The 14,333-nt window shown below is 45.1% G+C and overlaps 1 protein-coding gene across 3 annotated transcripts in view; it reads right to left on the minus strand.

Annotated features, from left to right (window-relative positions):
* The window catches only part of PLXNA2 (plexin A2), a 742,509-nt gene that overhangs the window by 419,710 nt on the left and 308,466 nt on the right, over positions 1 to 14,333 (minus strand). The window contains exon 1 of one of the 3 annotated variants that reach the window (XM_033917848.1): positions 7,239 to 7,333. The exons of the other annotated variants lie outside the window; for them this stretch is intronic. The gene's annotated coding sequence lies outside the window, so the exon portion shown is untranslated. Of the gene's footprint in view, positions 1 to 7,238; positions 7,334 to 14,333 lie in introns of those variants that run through there. 3 annotated transcript variants of the gene reach the window in all.

Below are 14,333 nucleotides of genomic sequence, written 5' to 3' on the forward strand. Positions count from 1 at the left end.
ATTCCAGAGCTAAGATTGTGATGTCATAATGCTTCATTCCACCAATGCCTAAGAGCCAACCTCAGCAGTGATGTCACAATGGCTTCAGAGTCCTATACTTGGCTCACATAAGAATTGAAGATCCATCAAGCCCAGTATCCTGTTTCCAACAGTGGCCAACCCAAGTGACAAGTACCTGGCAAGATCCCAAGTAGTAAAACAGATTTTATGATGCTTATTCTGTATGACTTGCCGCCGGTGACCTCGAAGACGCGTTTGAAGAGTTATATTTAAAAGAAAAGGGATTTTTATGCCAGTGAGGTACTGTTCTCATCTTGAGCAGTTATTGTAGCTGCGACTGTCCTTGATAAAATCCTTTACCCTCTGAAGAAGCCCGATGTAATGCGCTTTCGGGCGAAATGGAGATCTTCCGTCAGATCGGATTGTGTTTACTGAGCGGGCTGGGTTGAGATGCTTGACCCAAGCTAAGTATTACTCTAATTTAAAAATAAGTTAAATGATAAATAATAACAAACAAGATTTTTGGATATAGAAACATTTCACTAACAGTCAAAATTGTTCACTAGAATTGTTTCTTTGAGTTAACATACGATCAATGATAGTCTGCATATGAGTCCTCCCTTAGGATTTGCTCTGAGGTTTCACTGCAGACACTTGAGATCTGTTATCTCTGTATAGTGAACACTCACTGTTTTCACTCTTAAACAAAGCGAGCCTAATAGTAGTTGATTTAGTACACTTAAATAAACCAAGAATAACAACTTCCCAACTCCAAAGTCGCTGGGTAAATCCAAGCACACAAGATGCCCACATAGAAGAGTGAAGAAAATCTTTCTTGAAATTAAAATGAAACACCAGATTCTGCGCTTTGGCGGCTTCCAGCAGATCTTTTCTGCTACCTGCTATTTACCGGAAGGGTTAAACCTCAAAGATGTAAATGCTAAGGAAAAGTGAACCTCTGACCAGAGGGACCGAGAGCTCCTGCCAGCAGTTAAGTGCACAGGCAGTGGAGAAGATCTGAGGAGCAACGCTGATTTAGTCCAGGGCCTGCTGGGTGTGTCTCTGATTGGATGGCATTAAGTCCTGGCTTAGGAGGACTTCAGACTCTTAGGATTACAATACCCACGCAGGGAGCCTTGGGACCCTATGCTACTCATTCTATTTCTGCCTTTTATGTCCTAGCCCCGTGGCTTTGGAATAATCCTCCTCACCTTCGAGCAGAAACATCTAGGGAATCATTTAAGGTTGATTTTGAGACTTATTTATTCGTTCAAGCTTTTATCTCATATTAGTTGTTGGCAAGGATCTCTCCATGATTACAAAGGGAGAATGAAAAGCTGCTTTTTTTTGGTTTCGTTTTATCGGTGTGATGTACGGAATCTTTTATGGGGTTATTTTCCTTTTTGAATTGATTTTACAATTTTCTTTGTAAATCGTTGGGATTTGGCTGAGCCACAGTTTTGGTGATACATCAAATTTGGAATAAAGATAAAGATTTTAATAAATAAATACGTTTCAGAAGACTCTGTGCACAGAAGTAGCAGGTTGAGTACAGTTGTACATAGAGATTTTAGAAAGCTGCTGGTTTTATATGCAGAAAGCCAGGATGCAATGATTTCAAGTGGGCATGTTTTGGGCTTGACCCAACCATTAGAAGGACCAGGCAGCTGCAAAGGGCAGCAGATTATGGAGGGAGGGGGGGGGGGTGAAGGAGGGAGGCAGGTGCCAAAAAGCAGATTCAGGTCAAAGCAAAGCAAACAGGATCCTGACAACCAAAACACCAGCAGAGTGGGTGGGCATTTGCCCAGATAATTCTGGGAGGGGTCATTTTGACTGATCATGATTTTAGGGGGGGAGCGGGCAAAGGGTCTAAAAGTTTAATTTGGGAGATGCCTAATACCCTTGCACCGGCCCTGGTTTGGGGTGCGCAGAAAAGGTCGGTCTGTACTTCCTCTCAACGCCTCAGGAACTCTGCGTTGGCTTTTGCGCCTGTTGCAAGTGACGGCTACCTGTTCATTTGGACCTGGGGTTTCCTCCGGGGTAGTTGTGAAAAACCTTTGCACAGTCTACTAAAACCTGAGAAACTCAGAGGACAGAGCAACTTCTCTCCCCCCTTTAACTGATCTTTCCTATGATTTGGGGGGTTTATTTCCTTTTGATGTGATCGGTTTTATTTGCAAACTGCTTTGTCCTACCAGTTAGTTACTCAGAGCATCGGACCCCATCTCTCATGGTGTTCAAATCCAGACTAAAACCCCACTTCCCCCCCCCCCAAAAAAAAAACAAACAACAACTGTTTATTGGAAACACAAAGAAACCAGCAAATACAGCATTTTCCAATATCCAGCAAATAAAGGACAATAGAACAGGATAAAACAATCAGAGTCCAGGCTCAAGTTCTTATAATCCTGACTCAGCCATTCCCCCACCCTACTGGAACCCCCGCTCGCTCCCTCCCCTCCTCCCCACAACCCACGGGCAGTAAGGGCACCACCAGCTTCCGTAACCTATTAACAACCTGACTTTTGATCAGAGGGGGTAAAGTATCTAAATACGATGCCCAGACAGACAGAAAAATCTTACTCCGATGTCTGGACAACCGAGCTGACGTGGATTAAAAGATGTTATTTTTTATGCCAGTACCAAATGGTGGGTGGGAAGTCCTGAAGCTAATGAGTCATAATGCACTTTTTCCCCACAAGATATCCCTTGCGAATAAGCAAACTATCGCCCTTTGCCAAAAAGATAATCCCCTCAACCTGCGAAGGGAAGGTATATAAAACTCCTGCTTTTGAAATTGCGTTTTGTAAAAAAACCCATATCTCTTGCCATTCCCTCTTTACTCCCCTTCCTCTAGTTCACTGGCCTCAAACTCGAGGTCCGGGGGCCACATGCGCCGGTGCCACATTCACCAGATACTATTTTGAGGCCCTCGGTATGTTTATCATAATCACGCACATGAGAGTAAGCATATACAATATAACCCACTGATCATGCAGATCTCCGACACCCAGGGCACTACTCGAATTACTTTCATAGCCTTACGGGGGTGGCGCATTCATTATTGGTCTGATTTCATATTTTTTTCTTTTCTCTTGATTTTAAACGTGTATATTTGGATACACACAGTTGTTTTCATCATAAGTTTAAAATCAAGAGAAAAGAAAAAAATATGAAATCAGACCAATAATGAATGTGCCACCCCAGTAAGGCTACGAAAATAATTTGGGTAGTGCCCCGGGTGTATGAGGGCGGCACACCAACAAATCCGCAAACGACAATTGCGCCTGCAGGACAATGCCACCCCATCAATTACACCCCGTGAAATCTGCCATAAGTGGATTTCTGGAAGGCCCTGATTTGCTGAGACTCCTCAGGCCCCGTCCCTTGGGAGGGGCCTGAGGAGTCTCAGCAAATCAGGACCTTCCAGATATCCAGTTACGTAAAAGGTTCCCATAATCATAATATAAACATTACCCTAACACTAGATGCAAAGTGAATGTTTTAAGTGTAGGGGGGGGGGGGGGATCCCCATCTCCCTCAAAAAAGATCACTTCATAACCCTAAAAAAGACAAAATAGTATCCAATTGTTAGAGCGCATTTGTCACCTCCTATTCAGTGGGCGCAGTTGTCCTGTACACATTTGAGGGTCACTATGAGGGTTGCATGATCAGTGAGTTATATTGTATATGTTTACTCTGATATGCATTGATATTAAAAAGCAGTTTTAAATATTATCAAATAAAGAAGTTTTAGAAATATATAAAAAGGAGGGGGAGGTTTTTGAGGATCGATGAATGACATGTGGAACTACGTTAGACTTGGCTGAGGTTTTCGTATAACCACCAAGCGCATTTCTGAGATCCTTTTCCTCCCCCCATCCACATCTCAAGCATTGTTTAGTGGGATCTGGATTCGTATCTGGAGTGTTCCCATTGGATCTCACTTACCATCTTTGTCTGATACCAGTTTGGAGCTGAACTTACCCCCCATCTGGACATCTCAATTTCTAGCTCTTGACCTATGAAAAAAAATGAGGCTTTATAATTTTGGGAGGGAGAGAGGTGGATGGATGTTACTTGTCTGTGGTTATGGACCCACTGGGACGTCTTAGAAAAACAGAACACCGCCCCCTCACTAAACAATACCTGAAATAAGCTTTCTAAAGCATTTAGCTTCTCAGATGCTCATTATTGCACTGTAAATGTTTCCAGGAAGCTAATTATAACATCTCAAATTATATCGGTGCTTTTTGAAGGACCTGGATCTGCAATTATTAGTACTAGAATTTATGTACAAATTACATCCTGCAAAAAACTGCTTGGTGAAAAAGACTGGAGCCCATCTGAAAGTCTTCAGGAACCCGCAGAGATTGGGAAATGCTACGTGATCAGGGCAGTTCTACAACCGGTAGGAGATATTTTTTAACGGAAAATAGATGCCTTTCCTTTCTAGAAAACCAATCTAATCAGGTAAGTAGGTGCTTAGGGGGCAGTTCTATAACTGGGCGCAATTTGGGCATGCTGATGCTGGGTGTGAGCGCTAAATCTATAACCTCACCTGTGCAGCTAAATTCTATTACAAAATAAACCATAAATCGTACTATAAGTGAGCATTGGAGCACCTGACTGTAGGCGCAAACAGTGATGCCATATCAATGGCAGGCAAACGTGTTCCCTAAATGCAGCGCTTTGATGCATAACTTGCAGTATTTTATAAGTTGCGTGCATAACTGGGAGGCCCACCTATGTTACATAGAAATATAGAAACATAGAAGATGACGGCAGATAAGGGCCATAGCCCATCAGGTCTGCCCACTCTACTGACCCATCCCCAAGTCTACAATCCTAGGGATCCCACTCCCAGTGACAGGTTCCCTTGGCTTAACCCTCTAAGGGATCCCACATGGGCATCCCATTTGCTTTTAAATTCTTGCACGCTGTTTGCCTCGATCACCTGCACTGTGAGCTCGTTCCAAGGATCGACCACTCTCTCGGTGAAGAAATATTTCCTGGTGTCGCCATGAAATTTCCCGCCCCTGAGTTTGAGCGGATGCCCTCTTGTGGCTGAGGGTCCTTTGAGAAAGAGAATCTCTTCTTCCATCTCGATACGGCCGGTAATATACTTAAACGTCTCGATCATGTCTCCTCTCTCCCTACGTTCCTCGAGTGAGTACAGCCGCAAATTTTTCAGCCTTTCCTCGTACGATAGATCCTTGAGCCCCGAGACCATCCTGGTGGCCATCCATTGCACCGACTCTACTCTCAGCACATCTTTTCGGTAGTGTGGCCTCCAGAATTGCACACAGTATTCCAAATGAGGCCTCACCATGGTTCTGTATAATGGCATTATGACTTCAGGCTTCCGGCTGACGAAACTCCTGCAGATGCAACCTAACAACTGTCTTGCCTTAGATGAAGTCTTCTCCACATGATCAGCAGTTTTCATGTCTGCGCTGATGATCCCAAGTCTCGTTCTGTTGAAGTTCTAGCTAAGGTCTCACCATTCAAGGTGTAAGTTCTGCATGTGTTTGTCCCACATCCTGCACTTATTCGTAAGCGGTCCTTTTGCAAAGCTATGGTAGAAAGTGGCCTTAGTTAGGTGTGGTAGATGAGTAAGAGATTTTCTTCCACTAATCAGGTGTTAAAGTCCTTCCTTGTGGGCCGCAATCCAGTCGGGTTTTCAGGATTTCCTCCATGAATATGCATGAGATCTGCTTGCATGCACTGCTTTCACTGTATGCTAATAGATCTCATGCATATTCATCGGGGAAATCCTGAAAACCCGACTGGATTGCGGCCCTCGAGGAGGGACTTTGACACCCATTCTCTATGGTATTCCGGAATCTTGCTATTCTTTGCACTTCTGTATGGAATGTTGCTACTATTTGGGTAACCTGAATTGGCCACTGTGGAAACAGGATACTGGTTTCGATGTACCACTGGTCTGACCTTGCCAGGCTATTCTTGTGCTCTTATAGTCTTCCCTCTCTGATCTTAACAGATTAATTATCCCTTATCGCCCCCTCCATCCTCACTCATCCAAGAATAACCTGATATCACTTCCTCCTTTGTCTGAAATTAATTTATTGTCCTCCCGTCTTTGCACCTTCCACTATATAAGGCCCAAAGCTGTGGAATGATCTCCCTCTAAATATCAGGAATTCGCCCAACCCTCAGGAGTTCAAAAAGCTACTCAAAATTCACTTTTTCTCACAGTCATTCGGGCTGTTTTGTAACTCTATGTTCAATAACATAGAAACATAGAAAACATAGAAAATGACGGCAGAAAAGGGCCATAGCCCACCAAGTCTGCCCATTCTAATGACCCGCCTCCCTGATTTTACTCCCTTAGAGATCCCACGTGAATATCCCATTTTCTTTTAAAATCTGACACGCTCTGGGCCTCAATCACCTGCAGTGGGAGTTCGTTCCAATGATCGACCACTCTTTCGGTGAAGAAGTACTTTCTGGAATCGCCATGAAACTTCCCTCCCCTGATTTTCAGCGGATGCCCTCTGGTGGTCGAGGGTCCTACGAGACAGAAGACATCATCTTCCGCCTCGATACGGCCCGTGATATACCTAAACGTCTCAATCATGTCTCCCCTCTCTCTTCGTTCCTCAAGTGAGTACAGCTGCAATTTATTCAGCCTTTCTTCATACGTGAGATCTTTGAGCCCCGAGACCATCCTGGTGGCCATTCGCTGAACCGACTCAATTCTCAGCACATCTTTCCGGTAGTGTGGTCTCCAGAACTGAACACAGTAGTGTTTGGAATTGTGTGAACTCTTTATATTATTCTAACACCTGTAATTTTATATATGTTATTTTTTATTGTAAACTGCTTGGATGCTTTTCAAGCTATCAAGGGCTAATAAAGATAAGATTATTATAAAGATCTGCATGTGTTATGGGAGTGTTAATGTTACCGCCTATGCAATAGAACTGGCCTCTGTTTGACACTGTGAGCCCATTTTCAAAGGAAACCTCTGTATGGAATGTTCCTTTAAAAATACATCCGGCTGCAGGGATGAGGACTCCATTTTCAGTATGTAGAATTGCAGGAGTCTGAAAGCAAATTTACCCACCAAAAATACACACAGGGCTCCCTCGTCTCTGTCTACGTTTTTCCATGGGTAGGAGTGCAATTTTCAAAGGTGCTCTTAGCTGCAGAAATACAATTGAAAATTGCCCTTCCTGGTGTTAGAGTGCTTAGCTGTACTATAAGTACTGTACCTCTCAGCAGGACTGGCACCAGACCTCTCTGCTAGGCAGGAGCCAGTGGACAGATGGGGTTCCTCATTCTCCTTCACCACAGAATTCCGTTCACATGAACAAAAAGGTTTACAGGTCCACTTGATTGGCAGTTTTCATGTCTGCACTGATGATTACTCCTAAATCTCGTTCTGCTGAAGTCCTAGTTAAAGTTTCTCCATTCAAGGCGTACGTTCTGCAGAAATCCATGCAGAACGTACACCTTGAATGGAGAAACTTTAACTAGGACTTCAGCAAAACGAGATTTAGGAGTAATCATCAGTGCAGACATGAAAACTGCCAATCAAGTGGAAAAGGCTTCATCTAAGGCAAGGTAGATGATGGGTTGTATCAATAGAAGTTTCGTCAGCTGGAAGCCTGAAGTCATAATGCCATTGTACAGAGCCATGGTGAGACCTCATCTGGAGTACTGTGTGCAATTCTGGAGGCCACATTACAGTAAAGATGTGCTCAGAATTGAATTGGTTCAGCGGATGGCCACCAGGATGATCTCGGGGCTCAAGGGTCTCTCGTACAAAGAGAGACTGAACAAATTGCAGCTCTACACTCTCGAAGAACGTAGGGAGAGGGGAGACATGATCGAAACATTTAAGTACATCACAGGACATGTCGAGGTGGAAGATGATATTTTCTTTCTCAAAGGACCCTTGGCCACAAGAGGGCATCCACTCAAACTCAGGGGCGGGAAATTTCATGGCGACACCAGGAAGTATTTCTTCATGGAAAGAGTGGTTGATCATTGGAACAAGCTTCCAGTGCAGGCGATCGAGGCAGACAGCGTGCCAGACTTTAAAAATAAATGGGATACCTATGTTGGATCCCTACGAGGGTCGAGTTAAGGAATTGGGTCATTAGGGCATAGACTTAAGGGGATGGGTCATTAGAGTGGGCAGACTTGATGGGCTATAGCCCTTTTCTGCCGTCATCTTTCTATGTTTCTATGTCCTGTTTAGTTCATCATTTAGATGAACCTCGATCAGGAAAGCATTCATAAACAAGCGCTGATGAATGTGTCCCAATCTGCTCGCCTCTACGGGTCCATTTACCATCCCCGCTCGCTGAAGAATTGGCAGAGATACAGCTTAAAATGGTTCTTTGTCGCCCTGCTGAGATAGCAGAGAGACCAGTTAAATCAGTTCTGCTCCAGATAAGATCTTAATATTTCCACAGAGAAATGACAGGGCAGTTGATGAATGTTCCCGTGGCACAGATTCAACAAAGCGCTTTTGACTCTTCCAATGCCACATTTTCTAAAAAAAAAAAAAAAAGCAGCACATTTTTAGATGCAAATGTCTTTTTTTTAAAAAAAAATATAAACCACACTTTCTCTTTGATTTCCTTCCTCTTCACCAGCACCAACTGAGCTAGAGGGAAGGGGTAAAATGTGGACCTCTCAGATCTAAAACCGCACGTCCTTAAAAATCTGAGGTCCGTGCCACTTTTAGTCTCAGCAAAGGTGGGTCACATTACAATTCTGGGTCTAAGGGGAGTACACGTAGCAATTCTAGGTCTAGAGGGAGTACACACTGTAATTCTGGGACCAGCGAGAGTGCACACGCTGCAAATTGCACTAAAGGAGCTCAAGTAGCCCAAACGGGAATACCCCCACAGGGTACACACATTACCAAGTCTCTGATAGGAGTGCACTGCAGTTATGGGGAGTCCGGGATAGGTACAAGCTGTAGCTCTGGGTCTAGGGAGTGTAAGAGACAAGCGAAAAATACTAATGGTGGTCTAGTTGATATAGAGGGATTGTCCCCACTGAGATACAACAAGCACACAACATGGAGGGCTATGTACGTCAACGCCCACAGTCTGGGAAACAAGATCCTAGATTTGGAGATAGAAATGAGGAATGCCGACCTGGATGTGGTGGCGATATCTGAGACCTGGCTCACAGACTCCCACGCGTGGGACATGGTCATACCAGGTTACAACTTGCTTCGTCGGGACAGGGAGGGCAAAATGGGAGGTGGGGTAGCATTATATACTAAAGATGACATTAAGGTCACCAGAATCACAGATGTACAGTACACTGGGGAATCCCTTTGGGTAAATTTGGCCAGAGGGAAGGACAAATGCCTATATCTTGGCGTGGTATACAGACCCCCAAAACATCAAGAAGACCTAGATTTGGAATTAATCGGAGATATAGAGAATATCACCTTGCGGGGGGACACAGTATTGGTAGGTGACTTCAACATGCCCGATGTGGATTGGGTCACGCTTTCCTCTGCTTCCGGCAGCAGCAGGAAGCTATTAAACTCTTTGAATGGAGCAGGACTCAGGCAACTGGTAATTGAGCCAACAAGGGATCAGGCAATTTTGGACCTGGTACTTACCAATGGAGAAAGTATCACAGAGGTCTCGGTGGGTGAAACTTTGGCCTCCAGTGACCACAATATGATTTGGTTCAATCTCAGGAAAGGTTTCACGAAATCTACCACATTGACCAAGGTTCTCAAGTTCAAGGACACAAATTTCCAGGACATGGGAGACTTCGTTCACCAGGCGCTACAAACCCAAGCAGATACCGACAGCGTGGAAGAAATGTGGTCAACTTTGAAAACCACCATACAGGAAGCAACAAACCGCTATGTTAAATCAGTAAGCAAACGAAGTAGGAACAACAAGCCACAGTGGTTCTCTATGGAGATCTCAGACCTCATCAAAGAGAAGAAAAAAGCATTCATCTCTTACAAACAATCAGGGACACAGGACTCCAGAGTAGATTATCTGACCAAATCAAGAGCCGTCAAAGCGGCAGTTAGAGAGGCCAAATTCCGCATGGAGGAGTCTCTAGCAAAGAATATCCAGAAGGGAGATAAATCCTTCTTCAGGTATATTAGTGACAGGAAAAAGAACTCAGGCGGGATAGTACGACTCAGAAAACCAGACGGAGACCATGTGGAGACGGACTCGGAAAAGGCCCAACTGTTAAATGAATACTTCTGTTCAGTCTTCACCCGCGAGGTGCCGGGAATCGGCCCTCAACCACATACAAGGATTAAATCAGTAGACCCGTTTAGTAATTTCAAATTTACACCCAGCAGCGTCTACTGCGAGCTGTCAAAAATCAAGGTCAACAAGGCAATGGGGCCTGACAACCTACACCCTAGGGTACTCAGGGAGTTGGGAGATGTCTTGGCGGAACCACTATCCGCGCTCTTTAATCTCTCCCTTAGTACAGGTAACGTCCCGATGGACTGGAAGACGGCTAACGTCATTCCACTACACAAGAAAGGCTCCAGGGTGGATATGGCAAACTACAGACCAGTGAGTCTCACTTCAATAGTGAGCAAACTAATGGAAACCCTAATCAAACACCAAATGGATAGGATCATGGACGAGGAGAATCTGCGGGATCCCCGCCAACATGGATTTACTAAGGGGAGATCGTGCCAATCCAACCTGATCGGCTTCTTTGACTGGGTGACGAGGAAGCTGGATGTTGGTGAGTCCCTGGACATCGTCTATCTGGATTTCAGCAAAGCATTTGATAGCGTGCCACACCGCAGGTTGCTGAACAAGATGAGTTCTTTAGGTTTGGGCGACACTTTAACAAAATGGGTTGGGAACTGGCTTGGAGGTAGGCTTCAGAGGGTGATGGTGAATGGCACTCCCTCCGAGATGTCGGAGGTGATAAGTGGAGTGCCACAGGGCTCCGTCCTAGGCCCGATCTTGTTCAACATCTATATAAGAGACCTGACAGAAGGGCTTCGAGGTAAAATAACATTGTTTGCCGATGATGCCAAACTGTGCAATGTAGTGAGCAAAAGCACAACAGACAAAAAAGCAATGACAGACGATATGGTGCATGACTTACTTCTGCTGGAGCACTGGTCTAGGTCCTGGCAACTCAGTTTCAATGCCAAAAAATGCAAAGTCATGCACCTGGGAAGCCAGAATCCATGCAAGATCTACACCCTAAATGGCGAGATCCTGACAAGAACTGTAGCAGAAAGAGACTTGGGAGTGATTGTCAGGGAAGACATGAAGTCGGCAAACCAAGTGGAGCAAGCTTCATCCAAAGCAAGGCAAATCATAGGTTGCATACGCAGGAGTTTCATCAGCCGTAAACCTGAAGTCATTATGCCACTATATAGATCCATGGTGAGACCGCACCTGGAGTACTGTGTGCAATTCTGGAGGCCGCATTACCGCAAGGATGTGCTGAGACTGGAGTCGGTCCAGAGAATGGCCACCAGGATGGTCTCGGGACTCAGGGAGCTCCCGTACGAGGAGCGGTTGGGGAATTTGCAGCTCTACTCACTCGAGGAGCGTCGAGAGAGGGGAGACATGATCGAGACATTCAAATATCTCACGGGCCGCATCAAGGTGGAAGAAGACATCTTCTTCTTCAAGGGTCCCGCGGCAACAAGGGGGCATTCGTGGAAAATCAGGGGCGGGAAACTGCACAGTGACACTAGGAAGTTCTTCTTCACTGAAAGGGTGGTTGATCGCTGGAATAGTCTTCCACTTCGGGTTATTGAGGCCACCAGTGTGGCGGATTTTAAGGCCAGATGGGATAGACATGTGGGATCTATCCGCAAAGATAGATAGTGAGGATCACTGGGGTGGGCAGACTTGATGGGCCTTGGCCCTTATCTGCCGTCTATTTCTATGTTTCTATGTTTCTATGTGATGGCTCTGCCAAGACCTCTATGACAATTTTAGCGCTGACGGACCCTAATGCTTTTCCCTCCCTAGGCTGAGACTAAAAGTGGCACAGACCTCAGGGCAAAAGTTTTGCCACTTTTAGACCCCCTTTTATTAAACTGAATTAGCAGTTTTTAGCGCCGGGAGCCGCGCTGAATGCCTTGCGTGGCTCCCGATGCTCATAGGAACTCTATGAGCATCGGGAGCCGCGCAGGGCATTCAGCTGGCTCCACGCACTAAAAACTGCTAGCACAGTTTAATAAAAGGGGGAATTAGCCTCAGCATAAGGAGGGAGAAGCAGTGCTAAAGTGTCATGGAGGTCTGTCAGAGCCATAACCCATCTTGAGACTAAACGTGACGGGGTGGCGGGGTTAGTCTATTTGGTATTCTGGTTCTACTTTGTAGGTTGGTTTTCTGTTTGAAAATAAAAATTGATTACACATAAAAAGTGGCACGGACCTCAGATTTTTAAGGACGTGCGGGTTTAGATCCGCGAGGTCTGCGTTTTACCCCCTTCCCTGAGTTAGGAATGTGCAACTGTCTCAAAAGGTTGGCCGTACTTTAACACCGGACTGGCAAGATGCACGCTGGTATCCCGGGCATTTAGATAAGTGATAGATTTTGACGGCTAACTGGGGGAACTCTACACCAGTACCCACAAAACGGTGCTGGGGAGCTCCACTGTGCAAACCAAAGAATCAATGAAGCTGATATTCAGTGCTGGGATCTGGAAAGATCACTACATCAATGTCTGAACGCTGAAGAATATTATATCAAAAACCTCGCTGCTTCAGGGGATTCGTGTCCTATGCCTATATAATACACCTTGTATTATGCCGTCAGTGGTGACTTGGTTTACATGAGCAGACTCTCAATAGGATCTGATTAGAGGCTGGCATTGAATGTTTGGATTTGATGTTGACTGGTCTGTTTTTCAGGTGGCATCAATATTCACTTTGTTATATGGATATATAACCAGCTTTATGCTCATTTTATAATAATAATAATAACTTTATTTTGTATACCGCCATACCCAGAGAGTTCTAGGCGGTTCACAGCAGTTAATAAGATTACACACGAGATAACATTGGAATTAACAATTTTTTGGAATGTACATGTCATTGAAGTTCACAGGGAGATACAAGGAATATATAAGGAATATAATACAAGTAATATACAAGGAATATGCGAGTAATATACAAGGAATATAGTACATGGAGGTTAGAGGACTGGTTAGAGCAGTGATTCCCAACCCTGTCCTGGAGGAACACCAGGCCAATCGGGTTTTCAGGCTAGCCCTAATGAATATGCATGAGAGAGATTTGCATATGATGGAAGTGATAGGCATGCAAATTTGCTTCATGCATATTCATTAGGGCTAGCCTGAAAACCCAATTGGCCTGGTGTTCCTCCAGGACAGGGTTGGGAACCACTGGGTTAGAGGACTGAAAATTCACCCCCCCCCCCACCCCTAAACATCACTCTACTCCTGGACCAATCAGGGAAAGGGAATGGGGGCTTTTTTGTGGCTTAGGCATTCAAAGCTGACGGCACTGGAGCATTGAAGGGCAAATTCTACAAGAAGCGCCCAAAAGGCGCCGCCTTAGGCACTGCTCAGCGCGATCAATAAATAGGCCAGCTCTAGGCACAGTTAAAATTTAGGCGCCGATACGAGCGCCTAAGCACGCTGAGGAGCGGCGATTCTGCCACAAGGCGCCTAACACGTAGCCACGCCCACAACTAACGTGCACCGCGCCTATTTTTTTGAAGGCCGTCTAAACGTTTAGAAGCGCCTTATTGCAGAATCGTTCTTTCTTGATAGGCGCCTAAGTTTCAGTTATTGCCGATTAAAAAGCTTAATTGAGCTTAATTAATAAATTTAGATGGGCGCCGGTTACAGAAGTTGGGCCGTGACTTGCCCAGGGTCACAAGGAGCAACACTGGGATTTGATCTCACCATCTCCGGGTCCAGAGTCAGCAGCTCTACTCGTGAGCCAGACCTTCACAAAGCCAAGGGTAAGTAGTGGAGGAGAAGAGACAGGAGCCGTCAAAACAGTAGGAGCTAATATTCCCAAAGTGATGCACGTTAGGAAGAATAACCCGAATCACAGTTTCCAGAAGCTAGGGTCCACCTTGGGGGTTAGCGGCCAAGAAAAGGATCTGGGTGTCATTGTAGACAATGCAATGAAATCTTCCACCCAATGTGCGGCAGCGGCCAGAAAAGCAAACAAGATGCTAGGAATTATTTTTTTTAAAAAAGGGATGGTTAACAAGACTAAGAGTGTTATAATGCCTGGAGGGAAAATCCATAGTCTGTTACTGAGAAAAAAATGGGTGAGACCACTGTGTGCCCTGGGTCGGTAGCATGGAATGTTGCTATTCTTTGGGGTTCTGGAA

This window comes from Geotrypetes seraphini, chromosome 13, assembly GCF_902459505.1.
Source record: "Geotrypetes seraphini chromosome 13, aGeoSer1.1, whole genome shotgun sequence".
NCBI lineage: Eukaryota > Metazoa > Chordata > Amphibia > Gymnophiona > Dermophiidae > Geotrypetes > Geotrypetes seraphini.